The 13053-nt window shown below is 41.5% G+C and overlaps 1 protein-coding gene and 2 non-coding genes across 8 annotated transcripts in view; 1 reads left to right on the top strand and 2 right to left on the bottom strand.

The window, feature by feature from the left end:
- MDM4 (MDM4 regulator of p53) overlaps positions 1-5151 on the bottom strand; it is a 51913-nt gene extending 46762 nt beyond the window's left edge. For 2 of the 6 annotated variants that reach the window (XM_019976601.2, XM_070767776.1), the window contains exon 1: positions 4873-5151. The gene's annotated coding sequence lies outside the window, so the exon portion shown is untranslated. Of the gene's footprint in view, positions 1-2826; positions 4182-4219; positions 4366-4872 lie in introns of those variants that run through there. The other 4 variants (XM_070767775.1, XR_011560696.1, XM_019976602.2 and 1 more) reach the window with 4 other exon arrangements.
- A 5001-nt stretch (positions 5152-10152) lies between these two features.
- On the top strand, positions 10153-10225 carry TRNAK-UUU (transfer RNA lysine (anticodon UUU)). The gene has a single exon. It is a non-coding gene; the product is annotated as a tRNA-Lys (tRNA).
- A 261-nt stretch (positions 10226-10486) lies between these two features.
- On the bottom strand, positions 10487-10559 carry TRNAK-UUU (transfer RNA lysine (anticodon UUU)). Its single transcript has one exon. It is a non-coding gene; the product is annotated as a tRNA-Lys (tRNA).
- Positions 10560-13053: the final 2494 nt, after the last annotated feature.

The following is a 13053-nucleotide window of genomic DNA, read 5'->3' as shown; positions in this document are numbered from 1 at the left end:
CCCTGGGATTCTCCAGGCAAGAATACTGGAGTGGGTTGCCATTTCCTTCTCCAATGACGAACCTAGACAGTATATTAAAAAGCAGAGACGTTACTCTGCCGACAAAGGTCTGTATAGTTAAAGCTATGGTTTTTCCAGTAATCATATACGGATGTGAGAGCTGGACAAGAAAGAAAGCTGAGCACCAAAGCTTCTGAATTGTGGTGCTGGAGATGACTTTTGAGAATCCCTTGGACAGCAAGAAGATCAAACCAGTCAATCTTAAGGAAACCAATCCTGAATATTCATTGGAAGACTGATGCTAAAACTGAAACTTCAATACTTTGGCCCCTGATGCAAAACAGCCAGACTCACTGGAAAAGGTGCTGATGCTGGGAAAGACTGAGGGCAGGAGGAGACTGAGGGCAACAGAAGATGAGATGGTTGGATGGCATCATCGACTCAATGGACATGAGTTTGAGGAAATTTGGGAAATAGTGAAGGACAGGGAATCCCGTCATTCTGTAATTCATGTGGTGGCAACAAGTCAGACATGACTCAGTGACTGAACAACTTAGCAAGAGCTACATCATGACATATTTAAAGGTAAATAAAATGACACAGCTGTGAAACTTTAAAATATTTCACCACAAAGGTGGGAAAAAAGAAAAAGCAATACTGAATTAAAACAGTGGGTTTTATTACCCCATTGAATGGTACACAATAAATGTATGCTGAGTGTGCTCAATCGTGTCTGACTCTGTGCCACCCCACGGACTGTAGCCTGGCAGGCTCCTCTGTCCATGGGATTCTCCAGGCAAGAATACTGAAGTAGGTTGCCATTTCCTGTAAGAAATCACAAAAACCCCATGTGTTTGCCAATTGTAGCTTGAAAAAACTACTCATCTTGGTTTCTAGTCACCTCCTTAGTCAAGGCTTTTCTGACTCCCCAAAGAAGATGATGACACTAAAGCACCTCTATTAAAATACCCACAATACTAATTTTATGTTTTTATGTGTGTCCCCTCCTGGACTGAAATCAGAGTGCAAGAACAGTCTTATACATCTCTCAAGGATAATGGAACAGTGATTTTTACCCTACACTTAGTCCAAGAGACTCTTATATCTGATCTTTGATCTCTACCTTTGAACACAACTATAATTTAAAGACTAACTAAAATAAAAGGTTTTTGTCAGAAGTTAGCAAAACTAATCATTGTTATCAATTCTTTGAAGTCCTGAGTGCCTCTACTAAACACTACTGTCTGATTCCCTTTCAGCTAGATACATGAAAAGAATAAAACCAACTTTTTTCTTTAGGGGGGAAAAAAAAAACAACTACCATTCAGATATTGTTTTAGTTCTTACCAGATCTGCTACACACCTAAAAAAGTGAAGAGTGTAGCAAGAATATACTCCAGCACAGTTTGCAAAACAAACAATATGCTTTAGGAAACAACCTAAAAATCCCCTGAAGAAATTCTTGTGCACGATACTCAAGTCCTTAAAAGAAAATATTATATGTACACTTTATAGAAAGCTTTCTCTGATGTTGCTACTGAAAAATTTAAGGTGCAGAATAATAGATACAGAATGACCCCATTGTTGTTTAAAAGTAAGAATACATGTGGAAAAAGTCAGGAAGAACATAATATCCAGCAGTTAAGGGTAGCTAGCTTGAGGAGGGGGCAGGTTAATGGACAGTTCATTTTACACACTTCTGTACTGTGTGGTTTTCTTCAACAACACGCAAATAGTATTTTGATTTTTTTAAAAAACTATAAAATAAAAAGTTGTGATCCTGACTATACTGTGAAACAAAATATTCTTAAGTAAATATTCTAAACGAAATGAACTTTTCGTGGCAGAAATGAATGAGGAGTACGTGCACGCGTGTTAAGTCGCTTCAGTCGTGTCCGACTCTTTGCGACCCCATGGACAGTAGCCCGCCAGGCTCCTCCGTCCACGGGACTCTCCAGGCAAGAGTACTGGAGTGGGTTGCCATGCCCTCCTCCAGGGGATCTTCCCGACCCAGGGATTCAACCTACGACTCCTGCATTGCAGGCGTATTCTTTACCGCTGAACCACCGGGGGAGCCCACGTAAGAGGGAGGAGACCAAATCCAAACTGAGATGTAGTGATACTTAATACCAAAAAGTACCAAGGACCTTCGATACTTGTTTCCCATTCCAACATCCCACGGCACGGAGGAGCTTCCTAGAAGAGCTTCCGAGATGAAGGAAAAGAGCAGCAGCATTTTCTCTGTGTGTCGCTTTATAACAATGGTTTTCAAACTTGGGCGTGTACAAGAACCAACAGGAGAACGCGCTGATTAAAATACACCTTCCCGAGCTCCAGCTCCTGATATTCTGTTAGGGGAAGTATGGGTGTGGCCCCCAAATGAGCAGTCTTCAAACGAGTACTCAAGTGCCTCTGAGACAGATGGTCCGTGGCCCTGAAAATCACTACCATAAAATCTTGAAGACACTGCAGTGTCATTCTCTCCTCCCTTTCCCGCCTTTCCTCCAAAGTGCCTCAGTCATCCCCACACTTTGCGTCCTATCGAGCACCGTCCATCTATCCCGACTTCCGGTCGGTAACCCGCCAGCGGACCTGCGCCTAAGTCACTGCACTCCCACCATCGTCCTCGGCGGATTCGCGTCGCGTGGCGCTTACCCCACCAGCCCGGCCTCGCCAGGCGACCTTCCGCACGCCGCCACCCACTCCTCTGGCTTCTCCCGCCGGCCACCCCCTGCCCCGGGCCGCACACCTGGCCGCGTCTCTCCCACCCCCCACCCCCCGCCCCCGGCCTGCCGGCACCTCGCCAACAAAACCCAAAAGCCACACCTCACGGCCGTTCCATGAGTCGCTTTCCGCCGAGCCCAGGGTTGTGGGGGCGTCACTCAACTGTCCCTAAGGTCTTAGCAGCATTTTGAAACGGCGAGTAGTGAAGGCGCAACTTCCGGCCTCCCCAACCCATCGCCCACAGGAGCTTCCGGTGAGGCCTCCGGAAATCATAGATGGGCCAGTGGGAGGGCTAGAGAGCAAGAAGGCTGAGCCGGCCCTACCATAGAGGGGATGCCAGTCCGGGGAAAGATAGTAGTAGGGCCTGGACGACTAAGACTTATGAGGTTTCCATTTGAGGAAATCGCAGGGGCTTAATGCTATTTATAAACGTGTCCTGGGAGAGTTAAAAAAAAAAAAAAAACAAAAACAGGGAGGGGAGAAAGCTAAAAGCACCATCAGAGACACCTTTTCAGCTCTTCAGAAAGCTGAAAAGCCAGCCCCTCTGCTTTTCGGTGTTAGATTATTCATTCCTACTCCCCAGACATGGTGGAGCGGCACGCTAGTGTTGACGCTAATTAGGCGAGGATAAGATTAGTACAGACACAGATTACTACAAAATATGTGGTAAATGTTAAAAGAGAAGTGCAGAGGACAATGAGGTGGAGCTTATTTGGATCACATAATCAAGTCGTCTAGCCTACTCTCACAACACACAAGTGCCTTCAACAAACTTCTCAGGCATGCTGTTTGCCGGTGCCAAATGGCAGGACCCCTCCCAATACTTCATTTCATTTACTGTAGGATGAGTCTAGATAGTCGAGGAATTTTTGAGCTGAAATATGTTATTTTACCACCTCTACTGGTTTTAGTTCTGCACTTTGGAGAAGACTAAGGCTTCATTCTTTCTAACATAAATACTATTTTTCTTTTTTTTTTTTTGCAGACAGCTACCATGTCCCATCTCTAACCTTTCGTTTTTCTGCTTACTGAAAATCCCCTCAGAGCTTTCAATTACTTATCTGCTGTGGCTTCAAGAACCTGTTTGTCCTATTTAAAATGTGCCTCCCGGAACCAGATACACACCTATGCAAAATAAAATGAGGCAATGACCTCTATTTGCACATTGCACCTTGCTCTGCTTCTGGCATCACCTCCGACTTAGGTAGAAATCAGAATTCTGTAAATGAGCTGAAGAATTAATTCCTTTTTCACACTTGCTCCCAGAAGGCTTTTCTAGGTGAACTGTTAACTATTTCTCCTCTCTTTTTCTGCAATTAATTTTAATTTTTAAAAATCCCAAACAGAAATTTGTCTTATATCTTTTAACTAGTACCTGGTTATTTTAGGTCCTTTCCTACTGTCTACTGGACTTTTTGGATTATGATCCTGTTACACAATTCAGTTTAAGGTCCACAAGTATTTGTTGAACACCTACTATGTACCAAGCACCAACCTGCCATGAGCCGCTTTCCGCCGAGCCCAGGATTGTGGGGGCGTCACTCAACTGGAGTGGAGTGACGCCTGGAGTCTGGAGGTGCCGTCAGAATGTCCAGGTAAAGAGAACGTGCTAAGTGCAATGAGAGCTGCAGCTGGCCTTGCCTGGAGAGTCAGGAGGGATTAGCTCTCTCACTTTTGCATATTGTTGATTAACAATTATAATCAAATTATTATAATTATACAAATTATTTTCATTTAAAGCCTTGATAAATATGTTGAGTAGGAAATTATTAAGAATAGAGCTGGGGCTTCCCTGGTGGCTCAGTGGTAAAAGAATGCACCTGCCAATACAGAAAACACAGCTTCAATCCCTGGTCCAGGAAGATCCCACATGCTGCGGAACAACTAAGCCCATGTACCACAACTACTGAGCCTGTGCTCTAGAGCCCACGAGCAGCAAATTCTGAGCCCATGTGCTGCAGCTAATGAAGCCCACCTGCGCTAGAGCCAGTGTCCCACATTAAGAGAAGCCTGTGTGGTGAGGAGGCCGCAGACCACAACTAGAGGATAGCTCCTGTTCTCCACAACTAGAGAAAAAGCCTGAACAGCAGTGAAGACCCAGCACAGCCAAAAGTAAGTAAGTTATTTTTTAAAAAGAATAGAGCTTACCCCTCATAGTTGACTCTGGTTCAGGATTCCAGAGTTCCTCTTCCAGAGTTGTTCTTAAACCAATTATCCCACCTAATAGAGGTCAACATTTGGCAACATTTCTCTGACCTTTCCCAAGGAGTCCATAAAAAAATAAATAAATAAATGACTTGCTATAATGAAAACAAATCGTATCTATAGTATTTCTTCTACCAGTCAAGTAAACTTGCCAAAAAAGAAAACAAAATTGGGTTAACAAGATCATAACTGATTCAGTGATCGCCGCTTCCTTCTCTAAGAACTGTGCTCACAAACCATGTATTTGATAAACAGGAAATCTGGGTTTAGTCTAACTATTCTAGAAACCAGAAAGTTCCACAGGTCTTTAGTTTCCCCAATCTGTAATGTAAAAGGAGTGAATTGAATAAATTTTCTAAGGCCTACTGCAGCTTTAAAGGAATTAAAAGCCAATGTTATTGGCCTTTCTGAAAAGCTGTAAGAAACTATTTCAGACATGTAAAAAAGTGTAATGAAGAATATGACTCCTTTCCCCCACAATTCTTCATAAAGAACATTACCTGTACAAAAAAGTCCTGCATGTGGGACTCTCCTGGTGATCCAGGGGCTGACTCTGATCTCTCAGTGCTGGGGCCCTGGATTTGATCCCTGGTTGGGGAACTAGTTCCCACATGCCACAGCTAAGACCCTGTGCAGCCAAATAAATAAATAAAAATAAGTATTTTTAAAAGTTCCCCTTCAGTCTCTTCTCCGATGACATTTCCCTCCTTCATCTGAAGAGGGAACCATTATCCTGAGTTTGGTATTTACCCCTGCAACCATTTAGTCTTTTAGGATTTATACCTGTATATATTCCTTTCAAATATTTTATACTTCAAATTTTAAAAAAATTTGTCTTCATGTTTACCCTTCTGTCTGTGTACTTTATATCCTAATCTCCTTTTCTCATGAGGACATCAGTTCAGTTGCTCAGTCGTGTCCGACTCTTTGCGACCCCATGAACTGCAGCACACCAGGCCTCCCTGTCCATCACCAACTCCCGGAGTCCACCCAAACTCATGTCCATTGAGTCAGTGATGCCATCCAACCATCTCATCCTGTGTCGTCCCCTTCTCCTCCTGCCCTCAATCTTTCCCAGCATCAGGGTCTTTTCAAATGAGTCAGCTCTTCACACCAGGTGGCCAAAGTATTGGAATTTCAGCTTCAACATCAGTCCTTCCAATGAATACCCAGGACTGATTTCCTTTAGGATGGACTGGTTGGATCTCCTTGCAGTCCAAGGGACTCTCAAGAGTCTTCTCCAACACCACAGTTCAAAAGCATCAATTCTTCTGCACTCAGCTTTCCTTATAGTCCAACTCTCACATCCATACATGACTACTGGGAAAACCATAACCTTGACTAGACGGATCTTTGTTGACAAACTAATGTCTCTGCTTTTTAATATGCTGTCTAGGTTGGTCATAGCTTTCTTTCCAAGTAGTAAGTGTCTTTTAATTTCATGGATGCAATCATCATCTGCAGTGATTTTGGAGCCCCCCAAAATAAAGTCAGCTACCGTTTCCCCTGTTTCCCCATCTATTTGCCATGAAGTGATGGGACCAGATGCCATGATCTTAGTTTTCTGAATGTTGAGCTTTAAGCCAACTTTTTCACTCTCCTCTTTCACTTTCATCAAGAGCCTCTTTAGTTTTTCTTCACTTTCTGCCATAAAGGTGGTGTCAACTGCATATCTGAGGTTATTGATATTTCTCCTGGCAATCTTGATTCCAGCTTGTGCTTCATCCAGCCCAGCGTTTCTCATGATGTACTCTGCATAGAAGTTAAATAAGCAGGGTGATAATACACAGCCTTGATGTACTCCTTTTCCTATTTGGAACCAGTCTGTTGTTCCATGTCCAGTTCTAACTGTTGCTTCCTGATCTGCAAATCTAATGTGTATTCCTTGAGTGAGAAATTGGAACATTAATGAGCCAAAATTTAATAGTTCCCCATTGCTTAGGGGACAGTTATTCTTTCAAGTTAACTTAATATTGTCAACTTTCTAAATTCTCTATGTCTCCCTCTACTCCAGTCAAATACATGTTAAGCCTTAAATTGAAGCGTCATTTTCTTAGGTCAGTCTCCCAAGACAATAGAAGTGAAAGCAAAAATGAACAACTGGGACCTAATCGAACTTAGAAACTTTTGCACAGCAAAGAATATCATGAAGAAAACAAAAAGATAGCCTACAGACTAGGAGAAAATATTTGCAACACGAGACCAGGGGTTCATTTCCAAAATTGTATACAAACAACTCATACAACTCAATAACAAAAAACCCAAACAACTCAATCTAAAAATGGACAGAAGACCCAAGTAGACATTTCTCCAAAGAAGATACATAGATGGGCAATAGGCACATGAAAAGACATTCAGCTTTGCTAATTATTAGAGAAATACAATCAAAATAACATTGAGGTATATGCGTCACACCAGTCAAAATGGCCATCATCAAAGAGTCGATAAATACTGAAGAGGATGTGGAAGAAAGAGAACCCTCCTACATTGTTGGTGGGAATGTAAATTGGTGCGACCACTATAGAAGATACTATGGAGGGAAGTTCCTCAAAAAACTAAAAATAGAGTTGCCACTAACTCCAGGAGATAGTGAAGGACACGGAAGCCTGGCATGCCGCAGTCCACGGGGTTGCAAGGAGTTGGACATGACTTAACAACTGAACAACAATGATCCAGCAATCTCACTCCTGGGTATATATCCAGAGAAAACTATAATTTGAAAAGATATATGCATCTCAATGTTCACAGCAGCACTATTTGGGATAGCCAAGACATAGAAGCAACCTTAATGTCCATTGACAGATGAATGGATAAGAAGGTGTGGTACACATATACAGTGCAACACCACTCAACCGTAAAAAGAAAGAAAGAATGCCATTTGCAGCAACATGGATGGGCCTAGAGATTATCATACTCACTGAAGGAAGTCAGAAAGAGAAGGACAAATATCATATACCATTTATATGTAGAAACTAAAATAAGAAAAAATGAACTTATTTACAAAACAGAAACAGACTCACAGACATAGAAAACGTGGTTACCAAAGGGGAAGGAGAAGAGGAGGGATAAATTAGGGGTTCAGGATTAACAGGTGAACACTACTGTATGTAAAATAGATAAACAACAAGGTTCTACTGTATAGCACAGGGGAATATATTCAGTATCCTGTAATAAACTGTAATGGAAAAGAACATGAAAAAAGAATGTGTGTGTGTATCTGAATCACTTTGCTATATACCAAAAACTAACACAACATTGTAAAGCAAGTGTACTTCAATAAAAAAATAAATGTGTTAAAGTTTATATATAGCATGACTATAGTTAATAATAGTGTCCTATATATTTGTATTGCTAAGAGAGTAATCTTGGAAGTTCTATTACAAAAAAAATTTTTTGTAACTGTATGTGGTGACAGATGTTAACTAGATTTATTAGGGCGATCATTTTGCAGCATATACAAATATCAAATCATTAGGTTGTGCACCTGAAATGATGTAACATGTCAATTTTACCTCAATAAAAATTAATTTAAAAAAGATGTTAAGCACTTGTTGAAGGTTGGATACTGTCAGAGAACCAAAGAACAGAATCATGGAGTCTGATCTTGTTATATTTTTATCTAACTTTGTGAATGCTTATTATATGTCAGACACTATTCTAAGCAATTTACATAAACAATCTTATTTAATTCTTGCAATCATTTTATTGTCCTGAGACAGAGGAATAGTTTACTCTAGATCACACAGGGTAGTAAGGTTTCAAAAAGGGGCACCTAACTTCAGTACCCAGTCTTTACGGATCCTTTCAATTTTTGAAGGTACTTACATGCATCGTTTAGAAAGTTTCAAGTTGAAGTATAGTTGATATACAATATTATATTAGTTTCAGATGAACAGCATTGTGATTCAGTATTTTTAGAGATACTGCTATTGAAAGTTATTACAAAGTAATGGCTGTAATTTTCTGTGCTGTACATATACCTTTGTTGCTTAATTTTTATATTTGAAATATAGCCTAATACTATCTTACAATTATTCCCAAATTGTGTTCTTTTACATGATTATTAATGGCTACATATCATTCTTAATAGCTGCTGCTGCTGCTAAGTTACTTCAGTCGTGTCCGACTCTGTGCGACCCCATAGACGGTAGCCCACCTGGCTCCCCTATCCCTGGGATTCTCCAGGCAAGAACACTGGAGTGGGTTGCCATTTCCTTCTCCAGTGCATGAAAGTGAAAAATAAAAGTGAAGTCGCTCATTCTTAATAGGCTATACCATAATTTATATAGCCATTTATGTCATTTACAGTTTTTTTCCAGTTAAAATGCCTTGATGTTCTTTTCTCTCTTGTAATCAAGTCTTTTTGCACATCGCTGATTATTTCTTTAGGACAAATTCCTCAGAGTGGAATTGCTGGACCAGGGCAATCACTTAAAGCAGTTGGAATTAAGGGAAAGCAACGTCAGCTAAGAAAAACCCTTCGATGTCCCGCTCTAAGCCCCACGGAGGGTTAATTCTCCACGTCAGCCCTGTGGCAGAGGGCAGCGCTCAGAGTACTGGCGGCTGTGGAAAAGAAGAGCCTCCGATGCCAAGATCGAGAAAATGTCTCACCGCTGGCATGTTCAGCTTTCCACTCTGGTTTCCTGGGATTTCTGACTGGAAGGTCATTGGGGTTTGTGTCACGTAAAACTATGACTCGGACCCCATGATGGGACCTGCAGGACAATCCCACCATCCCTCTGCGGGGTCCTTTCTCCCGCTCCACACTACACAGTTCAGTTCAACAGCTTCAGAACAGCGTATCTGTATTCTCTCTTAGAGAGGTTTTTGTGTGTGTGTGTGTGTGTTTTGTTTGTTTTTTTTTTGGTCGGGAACGTTTTAGATACCCACCCTTTTATCAAGAGTGTAATAAATCTTGTCAGTACAGATCTTCAAAAGTGGCCTACGTCACCGTTCTGTTCATCTTAGACTTGTCAGAGAGATTACCTAATTATTATTATTATTACCCAATAATGGTTATTGGGCACAGAAGAATCTCGCAATCCTGAGTTAACCGGTAATGCTGGCGAAAGGTCCACGAGGCGCGTTCTGTTTTCCCTGGCGCAGGAACCCAGTGCTTGACCGGGTTTACCACAGTTTCACAAAATGCCGGCGGAGGAGGCGGGTCCGCGGCGCTCGTCGTCCTTAAGTAAGACGCCGCAGGAGCAATGTGCGTTTGTGAGAGCCCGGATAGCTCAGTCGGTAGAGCATCAGACTTTTAATCTGAGGGTCCAGGGTTCAAGTCCCTGTTCGGGCGCTTTGCGTTTTTTCACCTTCAGTTTTGTTTTCTTCCCCAGTTCTTAGAAATCTGAAGGAAAAAAATTCCTCCCGAAAACTGCGCAAAACCTCCGCACTCACCAAGAAATTGAGTCATTTTGCGTAGCCGCTTTTCTTTCTTCCCTGACTGTACGTTTATCTATCATACTCCGAAATCAATGAAAAATAAAGTGGATACGACTTAAGGTAGAAGTAGACTTAGCAACTAAACAAACCTTGGAATTTTCGAAAAATCAGAAGGCGCCCGAACAGGGACTTGAACCCTGGACCCTCAGATTAAAAGTCTGATGCTCTACCGACTGAGCTATCCGGGCTCTCTCGAAAACCCTTTTCTCTTCTGTTTACTTGATAATATTCTAATTGGCCCTCAAATCTAAATTTTAGTTAGTATTATTTTTTCCAGTAAGATAAGGAAACACAAACATTCATTTTTCTGTGTTTTTCTCCATGCACTTAATACGTGTTTTCTTCAAGTTCCTTCATATTTAATGTCTGATGAATTTCTAATATTCACTAAGCTCTCTAAAATTACGTGGTAGTAAATTACAGAAAAATGGGAAACGGAGACGAACATTAAAAATTCAGAAAGCTGCAACCTCTTTTTACTACACTTCTGTCTTCAGTATACTGCTTCCCTGATAGGGCCTCTGAATGTCGGTTATACTCTGCGGAACCAGGTTTCAGGGATTTCCCCCATATCTTTAATGAACAATAGGACCTCTGAATGTCAGTTATATCTACTGACCCAGGTTACAGTATTTTCCCCATATTTTTAAAGAAAAATGTATTTCCATTCACTTGATGATATAGCTGTTAAACAGGCATTCCTTAGCACAGAAGAAGGAAAGACACATTTGACTCATAAATAGAGGAGCTAATATAGGAAAAGATAAGTGACTGTGGAAAGGTGGATCCGAATATAGATTGAGAGAAAGGGAGTTTAGACCTTTAATTTAGATTTTGATTGAATTTTTCCCTTTCTCCCTCTTCCAGACAAGTTGCAATTTTCAAATCAGACTCCCAAGGTGAGTCCTTCTAAAGCAGTATTAGTGTGTACCAGTGAAAGCAACATAAATTATTAAGAATAAAAATCTCCAGATCAGCCTGGCTTTTCCTAAAATCAACTTCATCAACTGTGACGCATAGGGTAAGGAAAACAGGATTATGAAATTTCAAGACTGATAAGGGAGTGCATTTTTGTTTCTGGGAACCTGAGGCTTCTGACACAATGAACTAAATTGCCCAGCCTCAGTTGCAGGAGTTTGCTTTCTACAATTGCCTGATTCTTTAAAAACAAAGGCCAACAAACTGTGTGATCCTACACAGGCCTGAGTTTCCACATCAATAAAACGAGGGAAGTTGGTTAGATGACCTGTACTGCGGCTGCTGCTAAGTCGCTTCAGTCGTGTCCGACTCTGGGCGACCCCAGAGACGGCAGCCCACTAGGCTCCCCCTTCCCCGGGATTCTCCAGGCAAGAACGCTAGAGTGGGTTGCCATTTCCTTCTCCAATGCATGCAAGTGAAAAGTGAAAGTGAAGTCGCTCAGTCGTGTCCAACTCTTAGCGACCCCATGGTTTGTAGCCCACCAGGCTCCTCCGTCCGTGGGATTCTCCAGGCAAGAGTACTGGAGTGGGGTGCCATTGCCTTCTCCGAGATGACCTGTAAGACACTTTCTAAATTAAAAATTTTTACCACTCTTGTTACTTTTTTTGCGGGGGATAAGATTAGAAGGAAGACTCAAAATGCAACAGGAAGAAATAATGTAATTGTACAAACATTTATTGATCATCTATTGATATTATGGCTTAGGTTCTGTGATGAAAGTCAGAGATATATAGGACCTGGATCCTGTTCACAGTCTAGGAAAGAAGGGAGACATTTAAGCAGTTAATTTAAACAAAGTAATAAATGCAGTATTAAGAATTCAAGTACAAGAAGAGGCAGGAGATAAGAATGGACAGACAGAAAGGGTGTACAAAATGAGGGCAAGGGGCCTTTCAGTTTTCAGCAAGGAAAACAGGATCAAAGTTAAGTTTCAACAAGTTAACTGTCAGAGGTATGCAGAGGAAACTGTAGTGAGCCAGACAGACATTTATCTATTCAGGTATTTCTTGAGCACTCATGTGTGAAATAAGGAAAAACTGTTTGCTCTGTTTGAATGAGATGTGAAAATGTATTATACCTAATTTCTTTTTTTTTTTTTTTTAAGGAAGGGAACTAGTAGCTGTCCAGTGTCCCTGTGAAGTGAAGTGAAGTTGCTTCAGTCGTGTCCGACTCTGTGCGACCCCATAGATGGCAGCCCACCAGGCTCCCCGGTCCCTGGGATTCTCCAGGCAAGAACACTGGAGTGGGTTGCCATTTCCTTCTCCAATGCATGAAAGTGAAAAGTGAAAGTGAAGTTGCTCAGTCGTGTCTGACTCTTGGAGACCCCATGGACTGTCGCCTACCAGGCTCCAGTGTCCCTAAAGAAGCAAAAATAAAGTGTTGTTTTTTTTTTTTTCCTGGTCAATGGCTTCATTTGTTACATCGAATTGCCTTTGCTCCAGGAAAATAAACCAGCTGTTTAAATAGACTAACTCATGAATTGCTTATTGAGCACCTACTATTTCCACAGCAAAGAGACAGGCACAGTGGGAAGGAAAACAGTTAAGTCTGGAAGGAAAATGAGAAATGAAAATTGTGTTTTGGGGTTGGTGAATAAATTAATCTGGCTGTAATACAGGGAGGTAGACAGGGAAAGTGTGGGATTGGAGACAGCTGACGGGATTTATTTCAGGCTAGAGGAGAATAATTTTATCATATAGGGAA

This window comes from Bos indicus, chromosome 16 (genome assembly GCF_029378745.1).
Source record: "Bos indicus isolate NIAB-ARS_2022 breed Sahiwal x Tharparkar chromosome 16, NIAB-ARS_B.indTharparkar_mat_pri_1.0, whole genome shotgun sequence".
Lineage (NCBI taxonomy): Eukaryota > Metazoa > Chordata > Mammalia > Artiodactyla > Bovidae > Bos > Bos indicus.
Note: the sequence above shows the minus strand (reverse complement) of the source record. Positions and strands in the feature narration are given on the sequence as shown.